General features: G+C 30.7%; 1 long non-coding RNA gene across 1 annotated transcript; it reads right to left on the reverse strand.

Annotated features, from left to right (window-relative positions):
- Nucleotides 1-2,408: 2,408 nt before the first annotated feature.
- On the reverse strand, nt 2,409-3,467 carry LOC149520357 (uncharacterized). Its single transcript, XR_016343448.1, has 2 exons — nt 3,158-3,467; nt 2,409-2,721 (listed from the first exon to the last, which is right to left on the reverse strand). It is a non-coding gene; the product is annotated as an uncharacterized LOC149520357 (long non-coding RNA).
- Between the last annotated feature and the right edge of the window lie 5,697 nt (nt 3,468-9,164).

Consider the following 9,164-nt stretch of genomic DNA (forward strand, 5'->3'; position numbering starts at 1 on the left):
ATTTTTAGAAATGAAGAATAAATGAGAATTTTTTTTTGAATTGAAAATCATTCTAAAAATTCCAACTCTTTGGAAATATTTTTAGAAAAATTCTTTCACTTAGGGAATTCTCGAGAATCACTACTCGAACTTCTCGAAGTCCCATCATTGTAACTCTCATTACTTTCAAGATTATGCAATGCTAATTATAAGGTGCAACATGCATAAAAAAAAACATATTATACATATTTTAAGAAAACATATTACCTATCTTCCTTATGTTATATTCTCATTACTCATTTTAATTTTTTCTTAATCACCTAATTATTCAACAATCATTATTAATAAAATTTTTAAGGAAACAAAGCAAATAAGATCATTTTGTTGAAATTTTTTTCTAAATGACCCAATACTTTGGTGGTATTTTAAAAAAACTTTCTTCCCTAGAGATTTTGTAGGAATTTTTACTTGAACTTCTTTAGAATCTCATCCTCAAAGAGTTAATTTACTTTTTCCTTTCTTATTTAATTTTTAATCTCTATTATTATTAATGATTATTATTATATTTTTAATTAATTAATGTTTTAATTTAGTTTTTTTTAAAGATATAAATAGTTAATCATAATATTTATGTATCACTATATTAATTTTATTATTAAAAGAGTAATTATATATTATTTTATCACCCTCTAATATAATTTTAAGAAAATAGATAAATGAAACTTTTTTGTTTTGAATATTTTTCTAAATACTTAATTGCTTTTGTATTATTTTATAAAAAATTATTCTCACTTAGAGATTTTAATGAATTACTATTCGAATTTTCTTAAAATCTCATTTTCAAAAATTTTTACTATTATTATTTTTTGACATGAAACTAGAGTGCAAATAAAATAAATTGCCTAAAAAAATAATAATAATAATTTATGACATGAAAGATCAAATTGCATGAAATTAAATTAAACATAAAAAAAATTATAATGCACGAGATTTAAACGTTGATCAAACTTAAATAACATAAACAAATATGCATAGAATGAGAGACTAGTATACTAACCTATATCGAGCTTATAACTTTTATTAAACTTAAAGCCAAAAACAAATGTAAGGTGGGATCTTAGGATAAAGGCTTAGCCTTTAGACTTTCTTTTCTCCCGTAAATGATCACCTAGGAACTTGTAATAATAATAGGCGTGAAGCAAGCATATGGGAGGTAGGATAAGAAAAAGATATGGAAGCTTTAAACTTTTCTAGGGATTCACGGTGGAGGCTTTACAATAATGGTAACCTAGCTTGAAATTTGATAAATAACCACCGTACAAAAGAGATAAGCATAAAAAGTCCCAAATTTGTCTAATAAACAATCAACTAGATTACAATAAAAAATAGACGTGAAATAGGCATGGAAGCTTTCATTTATTCACGGTGGGACCTTAGCTGAACTTTAGACTTTCTATCTTTTATAAACAACCACCATGCAAAAGAAGAAATAGGCATAAAAACCTTAAGCCTCCTTCCAAAACTGAACAACTAGCTTATTTCTAAGTAAAATACACACAGACATTCACGCAAACAATGGAGTCTCATGCTCCTGATGTTGAAAAAAAAAAAAAAAATAGAAAAAAGAAGAAGACATCCCAAAAAACTTTCTAGACCTCATTATCGCTTTGCAGGATTCCTAAAATCTTAAAGTCTTTGGACTCATGGTTTGTTTAAAAAGACCTTTCCCTTCAACCTTAAACCTAGAAGAAAGTAAACTTAAAAGGTGAGATTCTAAGGCAATGAAAGGGACGAAAGTTGGGTTTGGAAACCCGTTTTTTTGTTTTTGCCGTATCTTGAGTTCTCCATGCTTTCATTAAGCCTTCATTTGTTAAAAGAAGTAATCGAAATTGGAAAACATGAATTACATCCAAGAAGTTTTAAATAAAATCCTTCATAAACGTCAACATAGCCGAACCACCATGAAGAACTATTTTTCTCTTTTTTTTTTTTTGTTTTATTGTTCTTTCCCTTTTTAACTTAAAACCTCTAAAACCATCTCTTGTTTCATCTTTTGAAAAGCCTTTGGATTCTAAATAGGAAGAAGATCACCCTTTCACCATTCTGGAGTTTCAAGGTGCATGGACAGCCCACAAAAAAATAAAAATAAAAATGACATGAAACTCAAAACCAGTAGTCAACCCAATGTAGAATTATCAAGATTTTCCACAAGCAAATAATATGTAGGAAAAAAAAACTAAAATCAATAAACAAGCTAAAGCTGTAAGTTGTTGATCAAGCAAAGAACGAAAATGGGAAGACTCTAATCGTTCCTTTCCTCTATGCCTTATTATTTCTAGATTTTCTTTGCGAACGGGTTACTTCTCTTTTCTTCTTCTTTTTGTTTGTCTTGATTTGCATGGAAGCAAAACCTAAAGCCTTTCCTTCAGTTATTTATAAATGATTTTTGCTGTTTTAAAAATTATCTTTTAATGTCCAAGCAAGCAAACACCACCATCACAACCAGAAAAGGAAAGAACTCATCCGAACATAAACATAAGGAAAATAAAACTGTAAATTTGCCTAAAACAAACCTTCTTCATGAAGAATTGTTTTTCTTTTTTTTTTTTTTTTTGTTCCTTTCCTTTTTACCTTAAAACCTCTAAAACCATCTCTTGCTTCATATTTTGAAAAGCCTTTGGATTCTAAAAGGGAAGAAGATCACCCTTTCACCATTCTGGAGTTTCAAGGTGCATGGACAGCCTACAAAATAAAAATGACATGAAACTGAAAACCAGTAGCCGAACCCAAGGTAGAATGATCTAGATTTTCCACAAGCAAATAATATGTAGGAAAAAAAAACTAAAATCAATGAACAAGCTAAAGCTGTGAGTTGTTGATCAAGTAAAGAACAAAAATGGGAAGACTCTAATCCTTCTTTTCCTCTATGCCCCGCTATTTCTAGATTTTCTTTGTGAACGGGTTACTTCTCTTTTCTTCTTCCTTTTGTTTGTCTTGATTTGTATGGAAGCAAAACCTAAAGCCTTTCCTTCAGTTATTTATAAATGATTTTTGCTGTTTTAAAAATTATCTTTTAATGTCCAAGCAAGCAAACACCACCATCACAACCGAAAAAGGAAAGAACTTACGCAAACATAAACATAAGGAAAATAAAACTGTGGGTTCGCTAAAAACCAACCTTCTTCAAACCTTTGTAGGGTTTTGGCTTGCTTCTTTGCCAAAGAAAACTTTCAGCTTCCTTCCCCTTTTTCCTTATTTTGTTTCTTTGTTCCTTTTTTTTTTTTTAAATCTCTTTTCTTCTCCTTCTTGGCTTTTTTGTTTTCTCCTTCTTCTTTTACAACTTCTTCCCTTTTCTCCACAAAAACCTCTACTAGAAGCCTTCCCCAAAAACCTCTATTTCTCTTTAGAAGCCTCTTCTTTTTAAACTCTCCACCAACGCCCTCACCAAACCTTATTTCTTTGTCATTTTTTTTCTTCTCCACTACTTTACCACTGACCTGGCCGGCCACTAACCTTATCTTTTTTTTTGTATGCTGCAGGTACTGTCCTTCCCTTCTCTTTACGGTAAATCAACTTATTTTTAGTTGATTATCCCCTGGTTCATACAAGTTTCAGGCCTCACATGAATGAAGATAGGCTCTTCCTTAATACCCAGCCATCCTATATTTCCAAGCACCCTTTCACGTGGGTTTTCAATTTCTATTCGAGTTTTTCTCTCATTTTTTTTATTGGGTCAAATAATGGACCACACCATGGACTCTATTTGGGCTTCATTTTAGATCAATTAGGCCTTCTTTAAGGTTGCAAATGGGCCCTTAATCGGCTTTTGTTTTTTTATCAATTTTGTGCCTCATTTAATGATTATCTTAAGCTTTTAATTAGGTTAGAAAATGGGCTGCCTTAAATTATCAATTTTTATTTCTATTTTAGGGCTTCATAAAATGAATCATGTAGTAGGCTCGAAAAATAAAGAACTTAAACCATTGCATAAAAATGAGTTTGGATTAATAGTGTTAAATTATTTTTAACAAAATTAAGTGTCTACAATAGTCATATAACAGTCAAGCTTTATTGATCCTTCTTCAGTTAATGTGTTCATCAAGCCCTATGTTGTTGGGGTAGATATTCTTTGTATAAGGAGTTTGACAAGGATGATAATGCATTTAATAATCCTGAAGTGGTTAACAGAATTGGCCATTATACTATAATTTAGATGGGTAAGTTATTGGCTCAATTTTTGTAAATATATTTTTTTATTTATCTTTTTTTAGTATGATTATTTATTTCGTCTAAACGTATACTTGATTTTTTTTTCATGTAGCTTTGATCGGTGTTTAAAGTTCACTTCTCATAATATGGCCTTGACCATTTCGCATTCATACAAGGCATTCGGTCATCTCTTGAAGACCGAGCATGATATAAAGAAATATGTTAGAGATATCATGGCCAATATGGAGAGGAATAAGAAATTCAAGGCTGAGAATGCTAAGTTGAATAAGACCAATGGTGAGCTAGGCTAAAAGGTAGAAAACTTATCTCAATAATTTGAAGATATGTCATTATAAAAGGCCATTGTAGATTGATTTTTCCAATAGGCTAAGTAGCACTTCAATGACAAATGGGTTAACCTAAACCTCTTTAGAAAAGTCCTTAAGAAGGCCAAATAAGCTAAGCAAAGGGCCATGGAAAACTTTTTCCAGTCTGAGGAATATCAAGACCGTCTTACTGAATTTTTAAAAGAAGAAATGCTCGATTCTTTTGGCCTTGTTTTGAAAGAGATTGAGTATGCTCACACTAGTATCAATCTTTCCATGATTAATATCAACAATCATAAGACTATTTAGAAATATGAAAATAAAGAGAGCTTAGGATTATGATGACATGAAGATCGATCAAATGGCCATTGTTGTGGCTGTTCATGAGGTGGCTACTTGGACACTTCTACTATTGTGGTTATTTTTTATGTTGTTTGTTTTGTTTTCTTTTTTGTAACAAGAAACCTTAGTTAATGAAATCTCAACTTTAGTTTATTTTTGTCTCTATCCTTGTTCAGTTTTAATATAAATCAAAATCATATTAATTCTTTAAGTTCAACTTAGTTTATCTATCTGTTTTTTGTGAAAAATCAAACTGCATGCTCAAGAATAATGAATACTTAATAAGTTCACACCTTCAGGTCAACCATTTTGACAAGAAAATATCAAAGAAATAACCATTTTGAATTTTACTAATGATGGGTTAGATTTATCTCAATCATTGTGTTAATTTATTATAAGTCAGACTTAAAGTTTGTGGCACAAACATACGTTTATCCGCTCAGATGTACAAAGTAAACATATTGATAACAGATTTTTAGATTGTTTGTGTTTCACGTCCTCAAGATAAGATTCTCACTTAAATCTTATAATCTATAGCATAAAACCCATCCTAGTTCGATGCTAGCTTTTTTCTGTGGTCATCTCTTCTTAAGGTTTCAACATTCCTAAGGATCAAATTTTCTTTAAGAATTTCATTTTGTCAAACCTTTTTGTTATACTAGTTTGAAACCTTCAATTGGTAAGTAGCTATCTTTGTTAAGGTTGTGTCTATATGTTCTTTAATTAGGTCTAGATTAGCTCTTAGGGCTTTTTCATTTCTTTGGTGACTACTCATCGTTATGCAAAAACTCGACAAATTGATTTCTATAGGGACTATAGTCTTTGTTATGAATGTAAGGTTAAAAGGCATTTCTCTAGTAGATACTTTAGTAATAGTTTTTAATGCCCATAGTACCCCAAGAAACTCTTCAACTATCCTCATTTATCATCATCTAACTTTTTTTTCAAGGTTTCTAAGATAGTTTTATTTGTTACCTCAGCTTGTTCATTTGATTGAAAATGAGCTACTAAGGTGAATCTCAAGTTAATGTTGAGGTTGAAACACTATTTCTTGAATTTAAGGTTATTTAATTATTTTTTGATGTTAGTTATCAATGACTAAGGTAATCTAAATTGATTGATGATGTTTTTTCTTACAAATTTTTCAACTTAGCTTTTTGTAGTGGTTGCTAGTGCTTTGGCCTCCAACCACTTGTTAAAATTATCAAGGGCTACTAAGACAAATTTCTTCCATCTAAGAGCCAACGTGAATGAGTCCATTCTTTACTACATGAAGGGCTAAAAACTTACTATAAGGGTAAGAATGGTCGAAGTTTATCTTGGATTTGAGCAAAATCTTGATATTTATCACACCTTTTGACTAGGTCAGTTACATCTTTTCTAATTATAAACCAATAGTATCCTTGCTCAATACCATATATGCCAAAGGCTGAAGACTGAGGTGACTTCTATAGATTCATTCGTGAATTTTTCTAAGAACGTAGTTTATTTCTTGCTTATTCACACAAATCAAATACAATGAATTGAATGATCTTCTATAAAAATTTCTCATTGATGAAGGCATGCCAAAGAGCTTTCATTATTAGGGCTTTAGCTTTAATCTTGTCTTTAAGCAGCTTTCCTAATGTTAGATAAGTTTTAATTGGGGTCATCTAATAATCTTTTTCTTCCCTAATTTATCCAACCTTTTTTTTTTGTTTTCATTTTTTTCAAGCACTTCTTCCACTAGGGTTCAGTAGGGTTGTTCATCTTTTTCTTCCCTAATTTATCCAACCTTTTTATGTTTACATTTTTTTCAAGCACTTTTTCTATTAGGGTTCGGTAGGGTTATTCATTATAACACCGTTGTTGGTTTGAATACGGTGTTAACAAAGGTATTCTCTGATCTCGGTATCTTTTTCACCTCGACTATAAGGAATAAAGGTAAAAAAGTTATAACTTTTTTTAGGTATTTCTTTATACCTCTTTCATTAACCTCAAATTCTCCATTTATTTGTTTAACCAACAGCTGCATGTTATTATGTATGATAAGCTTTTTAACATTTAAATCAACAACTAATTTCAATGTAGCTATCAAAGCTTTATATTTAACCTCATTATTCGAGGCTTTGAATTTGAACTTTATGGCATATTGGAATTGTATATTCTCAAAGCTAACTAGTATCAAATGGGCCTCACTTTTCTCACTTGTGGTTGATCGATTCATATCGAACTTTCATGCCTCTTCGTTTTTCTAGCTCTTATGTTGAAGTTGATTCATCTATCATTTTTTTATTTTGCTTGAGTAAACTCAACAATAAAATTTGCCAATACTTATGATTTTAATATTGGTTTGGGTAGTATTGTAACTCAAACTCATTGAACTACATCATCCACTTGATTAGCCATCTTAAAAGATCAAGTTTTTACAGAATCTGCCATAGGGTTGGTCAGGCAATACATTTTTAGTATGAGACTGAAAATATGGCCTAGTTTTTTGGTTGACATTATGACTTAGTTTCCTAGTTCGGCCCTTGTTAAGACCTTGTTGACAAACTACACCTATCTTTATTTTTTCTATTTTTCTCTAACTAGTATCGAGATGATGCCCTGGTCAGATGTTGCTATATACAAGTATAATGGTTCATTTGATCTTGATTTTAATACTATAAAGGGTGAAGAGATGAATCTTTTAAGTTAGTCAAAGGCTTATAGATATTGTGGTGTCCACTAAAAATCTAAAATAGTTTTTAATATCTTGAAAACATGTAAGCATCGATATGTTGATCTTGACATAAATCTACTTAAGGCAGCTATTCTCCTTGTTAATCTCTACACCTTTTTTATTAAGGTTGATGGCTTCATGTCTAGGATGGCCTACACCTTTTTTAGGTTAGCTTTCATGCCTCTTTGGTGTATCTTATATCCTAAGAACTTGCATAAGGTGAATTTTAAGGCATACCTATTTGGCTTATGCTTTATGCTAAATTTTATAAGGTGCTAAAAGTTTTTTTCAAGCCTTTCAAGTGTTAATCCAAGCCCTTACTTTCGATCAACATTTCATCTACATATACTTCCATGTTTTGGCCAATCTAGTCCTTAAATATTTTACTAATCAATCTTTAGTAAGTAGCTCTTACAAGCCATTCTCGATTACAAAGGCTATTTTTTCCTTATCTTTTTTTAGTTTTTTAATTTGGTTAAAATCAGAATAGGCATCCATGAAGCTAAAGACACATTATGTATTATTGTTTACCAGTCAACCTATGCTTAATAAGGAAAAAGTATCTTTGGGGCATGCCTTACTTAAATTGTTAAAATTCATACACATTCTCTATTTGATATTATATTTCTTCACTATGACTACATTAGCTATCTATTCAGGATATTAGGTTTCTCTAATGAATCTAGCTTTTAACAGCTTCACAGCCTCTTTATCTATAACTTTTTTTTCTTTTAGAGGCAATACATCTCTTCTTTTACCAAGTTGGTCTTATATTGGAATTTCACCTTATGCACCATTAATAAAAGGTCTATGCTAGGCATGTCGAATGAAGTCCGTGCAAAAATGTTAACATTGCTTATAAGCTATCAAATCAATCTATCATTTTAGCTAAGCTTAGAACCAATTTGTATGCATTTTTCCCTACATTCTTGAAAATAGGAATAAGTATAAGCTTTTCAATTGGCTCAAGTTAGGTAAGATCAATTTTTTCTCTTTGATTGATGAGCTTTTTTTGCTCGTTTAGGTCGAGATCAAATCTTATAGAAAGGATGTTTTTCTATGGGAATTTGTTTGTCTTTCTAATTTAGCTTATTATTATGAACAAGTAATGTTCGAGTAGTATAAAAATAAGAAAATGCATTGAGATAAGTATGGGTTTAAAATTTTTTCATGGTTGACATATCATATTCACAATGTAATTTATAGTTTGGTGCTATTTGCACAGCTTAGCATTCTATCATAAATCTTTTATTTACAAATCTTAAACTTAAATTCTTGTCTAGGTCCTTGGCTCTTAAAAGTGCTATGTTTTTATTTCTTTTTCCTTTTTTGGTCGGCTACTAACTTCTTACCATCATGTAGATTTTCTTCTTGCAGTACTCTAACCTCAAAATCTACTTTATCCTTCATTTTCTTAGTGTTGGCTAAGTTCAAAGTTTTAAAGTCCTTTGTTTCTTTTCTTTTCATGGTAGTCACATAACCTGTCTATGGATTGGTATCCTCTAACCTTTTCCATCCCATTGGAGTAGGAAACTTAATTTGAAGGTGAAGAGTTGACCCTACAACTCTGATAATAGACTTGCTCGGTCGACTTAATTTTATTT

Source organism: Durio zibethinus, chromosome 1 (assembly GCF_047325235.1).
Source record: "Durio zibethinus cultivar Kanyao isolate XHJ-2024 chromosome 1, ASM4732523v1, whole genome shotgun sequence".
Taxonomy (NCBI): Eukaryota; Viridiplantae; Streptophyta; class Magnoliopsida; order Malvales; family Malvaceae; genus Durio; species Durio zibethinus.